Below are 13850 nucleotides of genomic sequence, written 5' to 3'. Positions count from 1 at the left end.
GACACCCAACTGTAGGACTGTTGCGGCCGACTAGAAGGGGGGGTTGAATAGCCCTGTAAAAATAAAAACAAACCAACCCTTCTCGAACTCTTAAACTAACACTTGCATAAAATAAAAGCAATAAATAAAATCAGAAAAGTAAAAGGCACACCGAGATTTACTTGGTTACAACCGGGGAGGTTGTTAATCCAAGAAAGTGTAGCACTAGTGTCTCCTTCTGGCGGAAAAGCCTTTTATAGCAATGAAGCGCACAATAGAAGCTAAACTACAGAAACGCGTACAAGTGTAGAAAGAATGCTTGAGTTCTGAATTGATTTAAAGCTTCTGGACCAAGGCTATATTTATAGCCTTGGTCGGGGCGCCTAGAAGGGTTCCGGGCGCCCTAGGGAGGATAAATTTTATCCCCCAACGTTTAGATCAAGATTTGACTCGATCTGGACAAAATTCAATCTCCGGGCGCCCGGAAGGGTTTCGGGCGCCCCGGGCTGGTCCGGGCGCCCCGGACCCTTAGTCAACTCCTGTTGACTTTTTTCGCCTCGGTCCGGGTCTTTAACTCCGGTTCCACTCACTTGGGTGATCTCTGCCATCCGGAAAAGAGCTCACCCGAACCCAGGTTCCTGTCTTCTCGAGCAGGCTTCCCTCCGGTTTCTCGTCCCTCGGAATCCTTGCGTGTTTCCTTCTCGTCCACCAGCGTACTCATCCGCAGACTTCGTCCCTCGGTCGCACCCCGTGCCGACCTTCTCGCTAGTTGTGTCTCTTTCTCCTCGAGCAGTCTTCCGCTCCGGCTTCTCGTCCCTCAGAACCACCGCGCGCTTCCTTCTCATCCTCTGGTGTACTCTTCCACAGTACTTCGTCCCTCGGACTGCCATCCTTTTCGCTAGCTACATCTTCCGCTCGACTACCTGTGTTCCTAAGCTCCTGCACACTTAGACATAAGGTTAGAAACACACAGGACCTAACTTAACTTGTTGTTCACACCAAAACAACCTTGGGGTTCCAACAATCTCCCTCCTTTTTGGTGTGAGCAACGTAAGAATTGACATAAAATAAACTTAACTAAATTTGTATTTAAGTGCAAAAAATAAAACAAGTTAAATTTTGGTATACCTCCCCCTAGACTTATACCAATCCTTCTCCCCCTTTGATCACAAAAAAATGGGGGTTTAAGAAAAAATCTAAGGGTTAAAAACTTAGAAATTTTGAGTTTCTTTAAAAAATTTGCAATAATAAGTTATCTCTTAAAAAAATTTAACTAAGAGTTAAAAAAAATTTAAGTAAAATTATAAGAAAAAAATTCTAACTTAGACAGTTTTGAAAAAAAAAAATTTCTAAAAACTTTAAACAGAAAATTTTCAATTTCATAATAACCTTTAACTTAAAACATATCTTCTGAGAATTTTTCTAAGTATTAAAGAAAATTTTCTAAGAGGAAAAATACAAAAAAAAAAAAATTCTAAGTTAAAAAAAATATTTTTGAAAAAAGATTTTCTTAAATGTTTGAAAATTTTTCTAAGTACTTAAATTTCTAAGTCAATTTCATGTAAAAGTATTTTTCAAAAAAAAATATTTTGAAAAATGTTTGAAAAACTTTGAAAGCATTAATTAATTCTAATTTTAATGCTTTGACAGAAAGTTAATTAAACATTTATTTCAATATTTTGGCTATCAGGTCGTGGCGAGGCACTAGGCCTTCTTGGTTATTGGAACAACAAACACTTCCTTAGACAAAGCCTCATAGAGAAATTCATTGTTTAATTTTCTCACTTAAAAGCGCTAATTTTAATTTTAAAACTTAGACTAAGTAAGATTTAGGAACCCAATAAAGGTTCGAGCCTACTGGATTGATTAAAAATTTCTTAGGGACATATTTTCTAGAGATATTCCTAATTTGTCCCTGGTGATATCTATAATACCAATTCAAATTTTTAAACCTTCTAGAATTAGATGAGCATGCATAGTTTTTCATGTTGTCTATTTGAATTTTCAAATCTTTATTTTCTAATTTCAGTTTTTCATTTTCCAATTTTGATTTATCTAATTCTTCTAACGAGAAGGATTTAGCTAAAATTATTTTTAAATTTTTTATTTCTTTTTCTAATTTACAACAGTCTTTAGTTAAAAACTTAACAAACTTAAAAAGTTTGTCGGGAGGAAGAGAACGTACCTGACTTATCTTGTCGAGTTCGTTGTCCGTGTCTCCCCCTGAACTGCTGCTTTCTTCTGACCCCTTCATCGATGCTCTCGATGCTCATCTCGGAAGAGCTTGAATCGCAGTTGTCGTCTTGATGACTCACCATCAGTGCGAGTCCGGAGAATGCCTCGACTTCCGATTCGGACGACGTATCGTCCCACGTCATCTTTAGGGCCTTTCGCTTTTGGATAGACTTCTTATCCTTTTCCTTGTTCTTCAGCTTGGGGCAGTTGTCCTTGACGTGCCTTTCTTCATCGCAGTGGTGGCAGCGGATCGTCCTTTTCTTCTTCCCCTGCGGATGGTTAATAGATCTAAATTTACAAAGTTTCTTGAATTTTCTTACCATCATTACCATTTCCTTGTCGTCGAGATAAGATTCCGACTCGGGTTCGTCTCTTGAAGCTTTGAGGGCGACGTTGTTCTTGGGCTCCTTCATTCCTGCACATCTTGACTCATGCACTTCAAATGTTGAAAAGAATTCTTCTAACGAAATTTTTTCTAAATCTTTAGAAATGTAAAAGGCATCTACTAATGATGCCCATTTGGTATTTCTAGGAAAGGAATTCAGTGCGTACCTGAGCGAATCTCAATTACTTACCTTTTCTCCGAGATTCGAAAGTCCAATAATAATTTCTTTTATTCTTGAGTGCATATGCGCGACTGACTCGTCTTCCCCAAGTCGCAGGCTGGTGAGCTGATTGCGAAGCAGATCTCTTCTGGCGAGCTTGGCTTCGTACGTCCCTTTGTGCAGCTCGAGGAACTTTTCCCAAAGTTCCTTTGCCGAGTCGTAGTGCCTGATCCTGTTGACTTCTTGAGGTGGAAGAATGTTTAGTAGATGATATTCTACTTTGCCGTTCGCCACGAATTCAGCCTACTCCTTTTTTGTCCATTGACATTTTTCCTTACCTTCTGGAGCTACAAAGCCAGATTCCATTGTTAAAGTTAATTCAAAGTCTGTTGTAAAAAATACCTGCATCAGATTCTTCCAGGTAGCGAAGTCCCCTTCGTATTTCGGTGGGTGGATGCTTGGTCCGGCCATCTCATTGCTTCGTTCGATGGTTAGTCCTCCTGAAGCGCCTCGACTCTGATACCACTTGTAGGACCATTGCGGCAGACTAGAAGGGGGGGGGGTTGAATAGCCCTGTAAAAATAAAAACAAACCAACCCTTCTCGAACTCTTAAACTAACACTTGCATAAAATAAAAGCAATAAATAAAATCAGAAAAGTAAAAGGTACACCGAGATTTACTTGGTTACAACCGAAGAGGTTGTTAATCCAAGAAAGCGTAGCACTAGTGTCTCCTTCAGGCGGAGAAACCTTTTACAGCAATGAAGCACACAACAGAAGCTAAACTATAGAAACACGTACAAGTGTAGAAAGAATGCTTGAGTTCTAAATTGATTTAAAGCTTCTGGACCAAGGCTATATTTATAGCCTTGGTCGGGGCGCCTGGAAGGGTTCCGGGCACCCTAGGGAGGATAAATTTTATCCCCCAACGTTCAGATCGAGATTTGACTCGATCTAGACAAAATTCAATCTCCGGGCGCCCGGAAGGGTTCCGGGCGCCCCGAACCCTTAGTCAACTCTGGTTGACTTTTTTCGCCTCGGTCCGAGTCTTCAACTCCGGTTCCGCTCGCTTGGGTGATCTCTGCCATCTGGAAAAGGGCTCACCTAAACCCAGGTTTCGGTCTTCTCGAGCAGGCTTTCCTCCGACTTCTTGTACCTCGGAATCGCCGCATGTTTCCTTCTCATCCACCAGCGTACTCATCCGCAGACTTCGTCCCTCGGTCGCACCCCGTGTCGACCTTCTCGCTAGTTGTGTCTCTTTCTCCTCGAGCAGTCTTCCGCTCCGGCTTCTCGTCCCTCAGAACCACCGCGCGCTTCCTTCTCATCCTCCGGTGTACTCTTCCACAGTACTTCGTCCCTCGGACTGCCATCCTTTTCGCTAGCTACATCTTCCGCTCGACTACCTGTGTTCCTAAGCTCCTGCACACTTAGACATAAGGTTAGAAACACACAGGACCTAACTTAACTTGTTGTTCACACCAAAACAACCTTGGGGTTCCAACACCAACCTCCACCCACCTTGTGGAAGGAGGTTGGGGAGGCCCAGCTGCTAGGACCTCATAGAGCTCAGCAGGAGGCAGAGTTTGTCCACACTATCAGACGGAGGATGTCCGAGGTGCAGGATCGTCAGAAGAGTTATGCTGATCAGAGACGGAAACCCCTGGAGTTATCTACTGGCGATTATGTATTTCTGAGAGTCTCTCCCGCGACAGGGGTGAAGATATTTGGCCTCTGAGGTAAGCTAGCTCCATAATACATTGGGTCTTTCCAGATTTTGGAGAGGATTGGAGCGGTAGCTTACTGTCTGACACTACCATTGTCTCTGGCATGCATTCACGATGTATTTCATGTGTCTATGCTGAGGAGATATGTACCCGATCCAGCACATATTTTGTCAGATATATCAGTTCCCATTCAACCTAACGTTACCTACGAGGAAGTTCTGATACGGATTCTGGACCACAGAGAGCGTCAGCTGTGGAACAAGACTATCCGGCTGGTAAAAGTCGGATGATAGTATCATTCTGATGAGAAGGCTACCTGGGAGCTCGAGTATACGATCCAAGCTTAATACCCCCATCTTTTTACTTGAGGTATGTGGGTTAGAGTTCTGTTCAGCATTTATCTGTTTGTCTATTGCTAGTACTTGCAAATGGTAAAGAACGTAAATTTGGGGACCAAAATTTTATTAGTATGAGAGAATTTAAAATACCATAACAAAATAATAATAGTATAATAAGATTTAATAGATGAATAATCATAATGGAATTTTTAGAAATTTTTTGAGAATTTTTTGGAGCTCGTATGACGTATTTTGAGGGGATGAATTTATAGGCTTGGGAAAAACCTGTTTGTAATACTGATGTGTACAAATATTATGATCATTTACGCATGTTTTAGCGCACATTCACGTACTTTATTCATATATATTCGTTGCAAGATTGCCTCTTTCGTCTTGTATTCATTATATATATTATTTTATTCGGATATCTGCTCTTTGTTTGGTTTTGTGTTGACAGGGATGACTTTCGGAGCAAAAAACGGTGATTATCTACGCACCGAAACAAGCCAAAGAACACGGCTATGCAACACACGGCCGTGTGACTAGACAAAAGGGAGAAGTGCACGGCCGTGCACCCTTGCATGGTCGTGCGGCCATGGCAGAGGCAAAGCAGCACACGGTCGTGCATCATTGCACGGTCGTGCCACCCCAGGCCGAGACAAAGGAATGCCCGACCGTGCCTCAGGGAGCAGAAGCCAGAGACCACACGGCCGTGCAACTTCGCCAGTGGAGAGGATGGGCGTGGCCGTGCCAACCTTGCACGGTCGTGCCACGGGCCGTCCGACGACGCCCATACCCTAGCTTATAAAAGGGTCAAGAAACCTATTTTTGAGAGAATCTTTGGTTCGGGACTTCGTCCCTCCCCTCGGGGAAAGCCGTCGAGCTTCATCTACCGCCGTCTCTTCACGATCCGTCCATCTCCGGAGCAAGGAAGCATCCCTAAGACATCGGAATCATCAAGCATCTCTTCTTCCTTTCCTTCTAGGGTTGTAAGTATGCTTTTCTTTATGTTCTGGGGTTGTTCTTCCCCCACAATGGAGTAGACATCCTCTTCTAGGATTAGGAAGTATTTGTAATATGATGGAGATGTAGAACTATGTTGATTTGCCTTATTTCTATTCAATGAATTGTTTATGCCTTGTTCATACTTGATGAAGTTGTGTGTGTGATGTAGTTATGTTTCTTGCACGCTTTGTTAATTGATGTGGAGGATTGTTGATCACGCAAGGGGATTCCCTAAAGCATATTGACCAAGGTATCCTCATGACAGGGGTAACCCTTTCCAGACATCTAAGACGTTCCCTTAAAAGGAGAAACAATCCCATAGGAATTGCTGCTCTCGTAAAGAGAGTGCTCTAGATCGTATACCCGAGGGGCCCTAGTGACAAGGGTAACCCGTTCACGGACGTCTAGGACATTCTCTTGAAAGGAGAGGCAATTTCTCCATAAGGAAGTAGGAACCCGTACCATCTACCTTTATCCTTATTGCTATTTACTAGACACGAATTCCTGTGATCTACGGCGCCCTAGTGACAGGGGTTAACCGTTACAGGATTTCACAGGGATCGTCTCTATTCGATACTTAGGGATATTGACCAATCTAACTTCCTACAAGAGCATGGGCATAGAGGGTAGAAACTAAGCAATCTATGTAGTATCTCCTAGTATTACAATGAAACCAAAATCCTAGAATCCATCTCCCGAAGCTCATTCTCTCCAAGATCTCTTCTCTCTCTCTCAACCTTCTTTCTCTCTTCAATCACTCTCATTAGTTTGCAAGTGCCAAAGCTAACTTTCGACCATTTAGATAACCTACTTACGACATCTCTAGTGCTTAATCAACAGTCCTTGTGGATTCGACAAATCTTTTATATTACTGACGACAAAATCGTACACTTGCGGTTGCGTAACAAATACCCAAATATGGGAGTTGATTGAGGAATAAACTTAGGTCTTGATTTTCCTAAATATAAGTTCATATTATAAATACTTAATCTCTTTCATTTCCTCCTCTCCTCATCTTCTCTGCGAACCTCTCCACCCGATCCTCCGTTGACCTTCTCTTCTCTTCCTCGCGCCCCTCTCCACCCGATCGTCCGCTCGTTGACGCTTGAGACACCGCTAGCTTCTCCTTTCTTCCTCCGCGACAACCTTTGACCAAGGGCAGAGAGTCATGCCCTAGATTTGATCCGCGGTCGCAGCTACGAGGGCTGCGCCGACCATCGTCGCCCACTGCTATGGGCCACCATCGACTGCTATGGGCCAACGTCGGAGCATAAGCGTCACCGTTTACCCCTCCGAGTTATGCCCTAGCTTCTGAGTTTCCCCATCGCGTGACTGCTTCGATCCGATGACCACCGATCACTGGGCATCAACGGCAACAACCACGAAGCGGTTGGATGCCTCTAGTTCAGCCTCACAACCTCTAGCGCAGGTTTCGGCCGCGATAGGAGCAGCGACCACCTCCCACAGCCGCCTCGCAACACCATTGCTCCGCCACATCACTGAGCGCCAGCACCGATCGATCACCACCACTTCGCACCAGAGCAACATCACCCACTCACGATGTTGAGCCCAACCTGGTAGAGTCGTTATCTTCCTCTGCTCTGAGCTGGTGTCACCAACCATTGTTGTTTGTGGCATCGCCGGGGAAGAAGAAGGTTAGGTAATGGTCCTCTTAACTTCAATGATGATGTAGATTTTGGTAAATTACTGCAAGGATTCTTAATTAGTTGGATTTGGGATTGTATTCCAATTGCCAGTAGAGGCATTGTAGCTCTGATCACCAATTTTGGACAACAAGCTTCGTCGGCTATGAGTCAGCAAGGCATATCTGGATTTGGATAAGTTTAGGTAATGGTTTATGCATAGATGTAATGCAATTTGATTGTGGAATATGTATGTTGGATTCATGATGTCTAGTAGTTGATTTAATGGATTAAATGATTGGATGAATATCGAATTAGGAAGTATTGTGATGATGTTGGATAGAATTGGATTATTGATTAAGGGGATTAATTTAAGTTAATCATTAATTAGGATTAATTAATGATTGATCGATTAGGGTTTTTCCTGATTAGGTTGTAGTATAATTAAGGTTGATTGGGGGATTACTCAAGAATCATGTTCGATTAGCGTTACCCTAATTAGATTAGGGATTTTATTTAGCAACTTACTTAATGTGTAATTAGCTAAATACATTATGTGATTGCAGGACGTTGATTCTAGACGAGCGTCTCGACGTGAGATTGTTTATCACGACCGACAGATAAAGGCAGGTACCTTTGACTTATCTCTTTTGATATTGTCATTCTGATATGTGTAATAGATTATAGCTAATAGTAATGATTATGTTTATATTTACTTGGTATGTCACTACTTGATACACGTAGTATGCCCATATTGTTATCTGTTATGCATTTATGTTTATGCCTCTTGATTCTTTCCATGTGTACTTATGTTCATAGAAGAATTGACATACAAATACATTACCGGGTATAGGCCTAGCTACTATATATATTTGGCATGTGTACCTAGATTTATTATCTAGTATGTGTACCTAGTTTTATTATCTGGAATGTGTACCTATATTTATTATCTAGCATGTGTACCTAGTTTTATTATCTGGCATACGTACCTAGATTTATTACTTGGCATGTATACCTAGATCCTTATTATGGACTCGGTTTTCCTTTGGGTACATATTATATGGAGGTTGATTTTTTCAGGAGTTACATGCTTTAGTGTCATGTACCATTTTGCATGATTGCATGCTGAGCGATTGTCGGCTCCTTTATAGTTGAGCACATCGCTAGTTACATGATCTGCACATACAACCACTCATGGGTTAGTGGTACATCAGGCAGGGTGTATGCAGTTTGCTTTGTCAGGGCTCTGCTCAGCCACTCATGGGTAGTGGTGACACAGCGTGGTAGCGGACAGGGATCCCTCCTCTTGACTATGACACAGAGAGATGAGAGCTTCAGCTCCCCCATTTAGTTGGGTAGGAGGATAGGTGTACTCCGACAGCATCCTGTCCACTCGGTCACTCAGGAGTAGTGATGGCAGAGTGCATAGTTGTCATAGCCCTAAATATAAGTTCACCTGTGGGTATGGTTCTGTGGGTATGGTTCACACCCTTATGTTAGGATAGGAGGTCATGGTGAGTACAGTTTTCTCCTGTTGTTGAGTTTTGCATTACCTGTTATTGTTCAGAAGACTATACTGCATGATTATTACTGATAGTTATATCTTACTATGCATGTCTGATCGATACCCGCTGAGTTCTTGAACTCACTCTGTTGATTTATTCCTATTTCAGGTTGAAGTTGCCTAGAGATCCTATCTGCCAGTCATATGTCACATCGAGCGACTTCTTCTGTTCTTGCTTCCGTTCGCTTTATTGGTTTTGGACTTATTCATGTATATGTATCTTTTTATGGAATTTAACTTTGTGTTTTCTTGTATTTGGTTTAATGTTATCTTGTTGAGCCGGGTCGGCTCATAGTTAATTGTTTTGTTCGTTTCATGTTCGTTATTTTGTGATTTCCACTATGTAATGTTTCAGCCATGTAGGTTGTCTATTAACTGCGTGGTTGTGTTTACTTCTAGCCGTATGAGCTGCTTATAAATTGCGTGATTGTGTTTATATCCAGCCGTATGGGCTGATGTTGCTTGTGAGTAGCCATGTGGTAATGTATTTATGCTTCATATGGTCATAGTTACAGGGGAGATGCCGTCAGATTTTTTTCTGACAGGGACTCCTATGGGACATGACACTCGATCCCTGGCCCTACATGTAAGATTATTAACTTTATTACATTTGTTCATTTCTATTTTGATTAACTTTTATAATTGTTATGAAATTAAATATTGATTAATATTATAATTTTTTACACATGAGCATATGACAGAAAGAGTGGCTCAGGCCTCCCACTACCATCAAAGGGGGAGGAGCCACAGTCTCTATCCACCGACGCGCTAAATGAGATATATTATGATGTTGTCGGTGGTGTTGGTTGCTACTCAGAATATCATACTAGTTCCCCTGTACAAAAATTTTGTACAAGTCCTGAACCATTCCTAGCAACCTATTGTGTTCTTTAGAAATTAAATTTGGAATCGCAAATAGAACTTAACATTATTGATTCTAAATCTAACTTATCTTTTCTTAGAGGTTTAGAATTGGATCGCAAATGATACTTAACATTATTGATCCAAATCCACCCATATTACAAATTCGATTAAATATTTATTTCAGAGATTGACTTACAGGTTAAACATGGTGAGGCACTAGGCCTTCTTGGATATGAGATTATCCACCACTTCCTAGACAAAGCCTTTCAACGAAATTCAATATTCAATCTCCTTATAGTAATCCTAGGTTTAACCAAAAAGAACAATCGAATCACAAGATCGAAATAACAAAAGAAACACAAATCGAATCACAAATCCGAAAACCTAGAATCACTAGCCTCTTGTGTTTGATATTTCAAGATAAAAAAAAAGGATGAACTAGTTATGATGTGGAAACTAATAACTAGTTATACCTTTTCTAGCTTATAGACCTCACAATCTTCTATCGTATTCCTCTTATTATCTCGGACATCGTGTGGGCGACGATCTACCGAGACGAGAATCCACACAAGCCTCCTTCTTCTCCAAGCAAGTTTCGGCCACTCCTAATCTCCAAGAGATGAAGAACTTTCTGCCACTAACCAAGCTCCAAGGGATGCTAAGAAACAATGCCTTATATCTCTCCTTCTTTCTCTAATAAGATCCGACCACCACCAAGCTCCTAGAGATGAAGATGCCGCCGGCCACACAAGGAAGAAGAATAGGAGAAGTATAGGAAGAGAGGGCCGGCCACAACCAAGGAATAGAAGAGAGGAACAAAAGATGATATGTTCTTAGGTGAGGCACCTCTACCCTCTCTTTTATATTCCTTGGTCTTGGCAAATAAGGAAAGTTTTAAACATAATTAAAACTTCCTTATTTTCCTTGCCAATGGCTAATAAGGAAAATTCAATTAAATTTTCCTCTTAACTCCTCTTGTGGTCGGCCCCTATAATCCCTCCAAACAAGGAAAGTTTTAAACACAAAATTAAAACTTCCTAATCTGTTTCCAGAAATTTTAAAAATAAAAATTTCTCTTTTAAAAATTCCCTTCATGATTGGTTACAAAAGGAAACTTTTATAAATTAAAATCTCTCTATTAAAACATGTGGATGATTACCAAAAAGAAAAATTTTCTCCAAAATTAAAATCTTCCTTTTAACTACAAATAAGGAAAGATATCAAACCTTTCTCTTAATACTTTGTAGAAACTATAAAAGGAAAGATTTAATTTTTAAACTCTCTTTTAAATCATGGCTTCCACATAAGGAAAGATTTTAAAAAATAAAATCCTTTTATTTTTAATTGTGGCTAGCCACCTAAGCTTGGGTTCAAGCTAGGGTCAGCCACCTCTTGAAACCAACTCACCTTGGTTTGGCCGGCCCTAGCTTGGGCTCCAAGCTAGGCTTGGCCAGCCACCTTAAGGTGGGTAAGAAGTTGGGTTTAGGTAGGTATAAGACTTTATAAATAAGAGGCTATGACAGGGACCAAGAGGAGGAATTGGTTTTGATCTCCCGATGAACTTGAGCTTCTCGTGTTCGCCCCGAACACCCAACTCGAGTTCATCAATAATAACTCATACCACTAAAGAGTTATTATTGAACTACTGCACCAATCCCATATTACTATATGGTCTCCTTCTTATCATGAGTGTGTTAATTGTAGGATCGAAAAGAATTTAGATATCTCCACAATGGTATGATATTGTCCACTTTGGGCCTGGGCCCTCATGGCTTTGCTCTTGGGCTCTCCCCAAAAGGCCTCATGCCAATGGAGATATCTTTTCTCTTATAAACCCATGATCTTTCCCATGTGTTTCCAATATGGGACTATGTTTGCAACCTTGCAACCCCAACAATCCCCCCCTCAAACAAAGGACCATATGCTTCCCACGTCCGATCCTCGACCCACCAGGTCTTCCTGCCCCTCGGTCCACCCGACCTACTAGGACTTCCTTGCCTAGTCGCAACTAGGACTTCTTGCCTGGTGTCTGGTCCTCTTGATCCGAACATAGGAGCCCCCACTTTATTTGTTCGAGGTCAATATTGTACCCACATGGCTCAATCAGACCATAGTTCTTGTGCACAGTCGGTGGTTAAACCTTCTGGCAGTCCGGGCTCTGATACCAATTTTAGGATCGAAAAGAATTTAGATATCTCCACAATGGTATGATATTGTCCACTTTGGGCCTGGGCCCTCATGACTTTGCTCTTGGGCTCTCCCCAAAAGGCCTCATGCCAATGGAGATATCTTTTCTCTTATAAACCCATGATCTTTCCCATGTGTTTCCAATATGGGACTATGTTTGTAACCTTGCAACCCCAACATTAATATCCCTGTGTTTAAGATATCGAATGTCCACTAATTAAATGAGTTACTAACAACTCACTTAATTAATATCTAGCTCCAAGAGTAGTACCACTCAACCTTATCGTCATGTCGGACTAAGTCCACCTGCAGGATTTACATGACAATCCTTATGAGCTCCTCAAGGGGACATCATCAACCTAGATTACTAGGACACAATTTCATTCTATAATCAACAACACACCATATAAATAATATTATTTCCCAACTTATCGGGCCTATTGATTTAACTCGCTAAATCACTCCCTTTGATAAATCAAAGAAATAACTATTAAGTATACGTGTTTGTTATTATATCATGATTAAGAGCACGCACTTCCATAATAACAGAGGTATTGTTCTTTTATATAGTCAGTATAAAAAAGATACTATCTCAAATGGTCCTGCTCAATACACTCATAGTGTACTAATGTAATTTATTAGTCAAGATAAACTAATACCTAATTACACTATAACCACTCCAATGGTTTGTCTCATTCCATCTTGGTTGTGAGCAACTGTTTATAATTTATAAGGAACTGATAACATGAACTTCTGTGTGTCTCCTCACACCATGTTATCTACAATATAAATTAAATGGACAACTACACTTAGCATAAATGTAGACATTTGACCAATGTGATTCTTTATTTCAAAATAAATGTTTACAAAAAGCTAGGTTTTTAGTATACACTCTAACAATCTTCCACTTATACTAAAAGACTATGCTGTCATAAATGCTGCCATACATCTGATTCCCATTCCTTCAACATGCCGATTGAAAGCTTTCGCCGGAAGGGCCTTAGTGAAAGGATCTGCCAGGTTATCTACTGATGCAATCTTGGCGACAACAACTTCTTGCTTTATGATGTCTCGTATCAGGTGGTACTTGCACTCTATGTGTTTACTCACCTTATGGGCTCGTGGTTCCTTCGAGTTTTCTCCTGCACCACTATTATCACAATAAATTGTGATGATTTTGGGCAAACCAGGAATCATATCTAAGTCCATTAGGAAGTTCCTAAGCCATACAGCTTCTTTGGCTGCCTCAGAGGCTGCCACATACTCAGTGTCCATGGTTTTGTCTGAAACATATTTCTACTTAACACTCCTCCATGCAATGGCTCCACCTCCTAAAGTAAACACATAGCCTGATGTAGACTTACTATTGTTCCTATCTGATTGGAAGTCAGAATCCGTGTAACCCACAAGGAGCAAATCATCTGCTTGGTAAACCAGCATATAATCTCTAGTCCTTCTCAGGTACTTTAATATATGCTTTACAGCAGTCCAATGTCCTTGTCTAGGGTTACTTTGATATCTGCTAACCATGCCCACGGCAAAGCAGATATCCGGTCTCATGCACAATGTAGCATACATTAGGCTTCTTACAGCTGAAGCATAATGAACTGCCTTCATGTCCTCTATCTCCTTTGATGTCTTCGGAGACATCTCTTTAGATAAAGCTACTCCATGTCTAAAAGGTAGAAAACCTTTCTTGGAGTCTTGCATGCTAAAACGAGCTAGGATTGTCTCGATATATGAAGTTTGGGATAAGCACAACATTC

Source organism: Zingiber officinale, chromosome 10A, assembly GCF_018446385.1.
Source record: "Zingiber officinale cultivar Zhangliang chromosome 10A, Zo_v1.1, whole genome shotgun sequence".
Classification (NCBI taxonomy): Eukaryota; Viridiplantae; Streptophyta; class Magnoliopsida; order Zingiberales; family Zingiberaceae; genus Zingiber; species Zingiber officinale.
Note: the sequence above shows the minus strand (reverse complement) of the source record.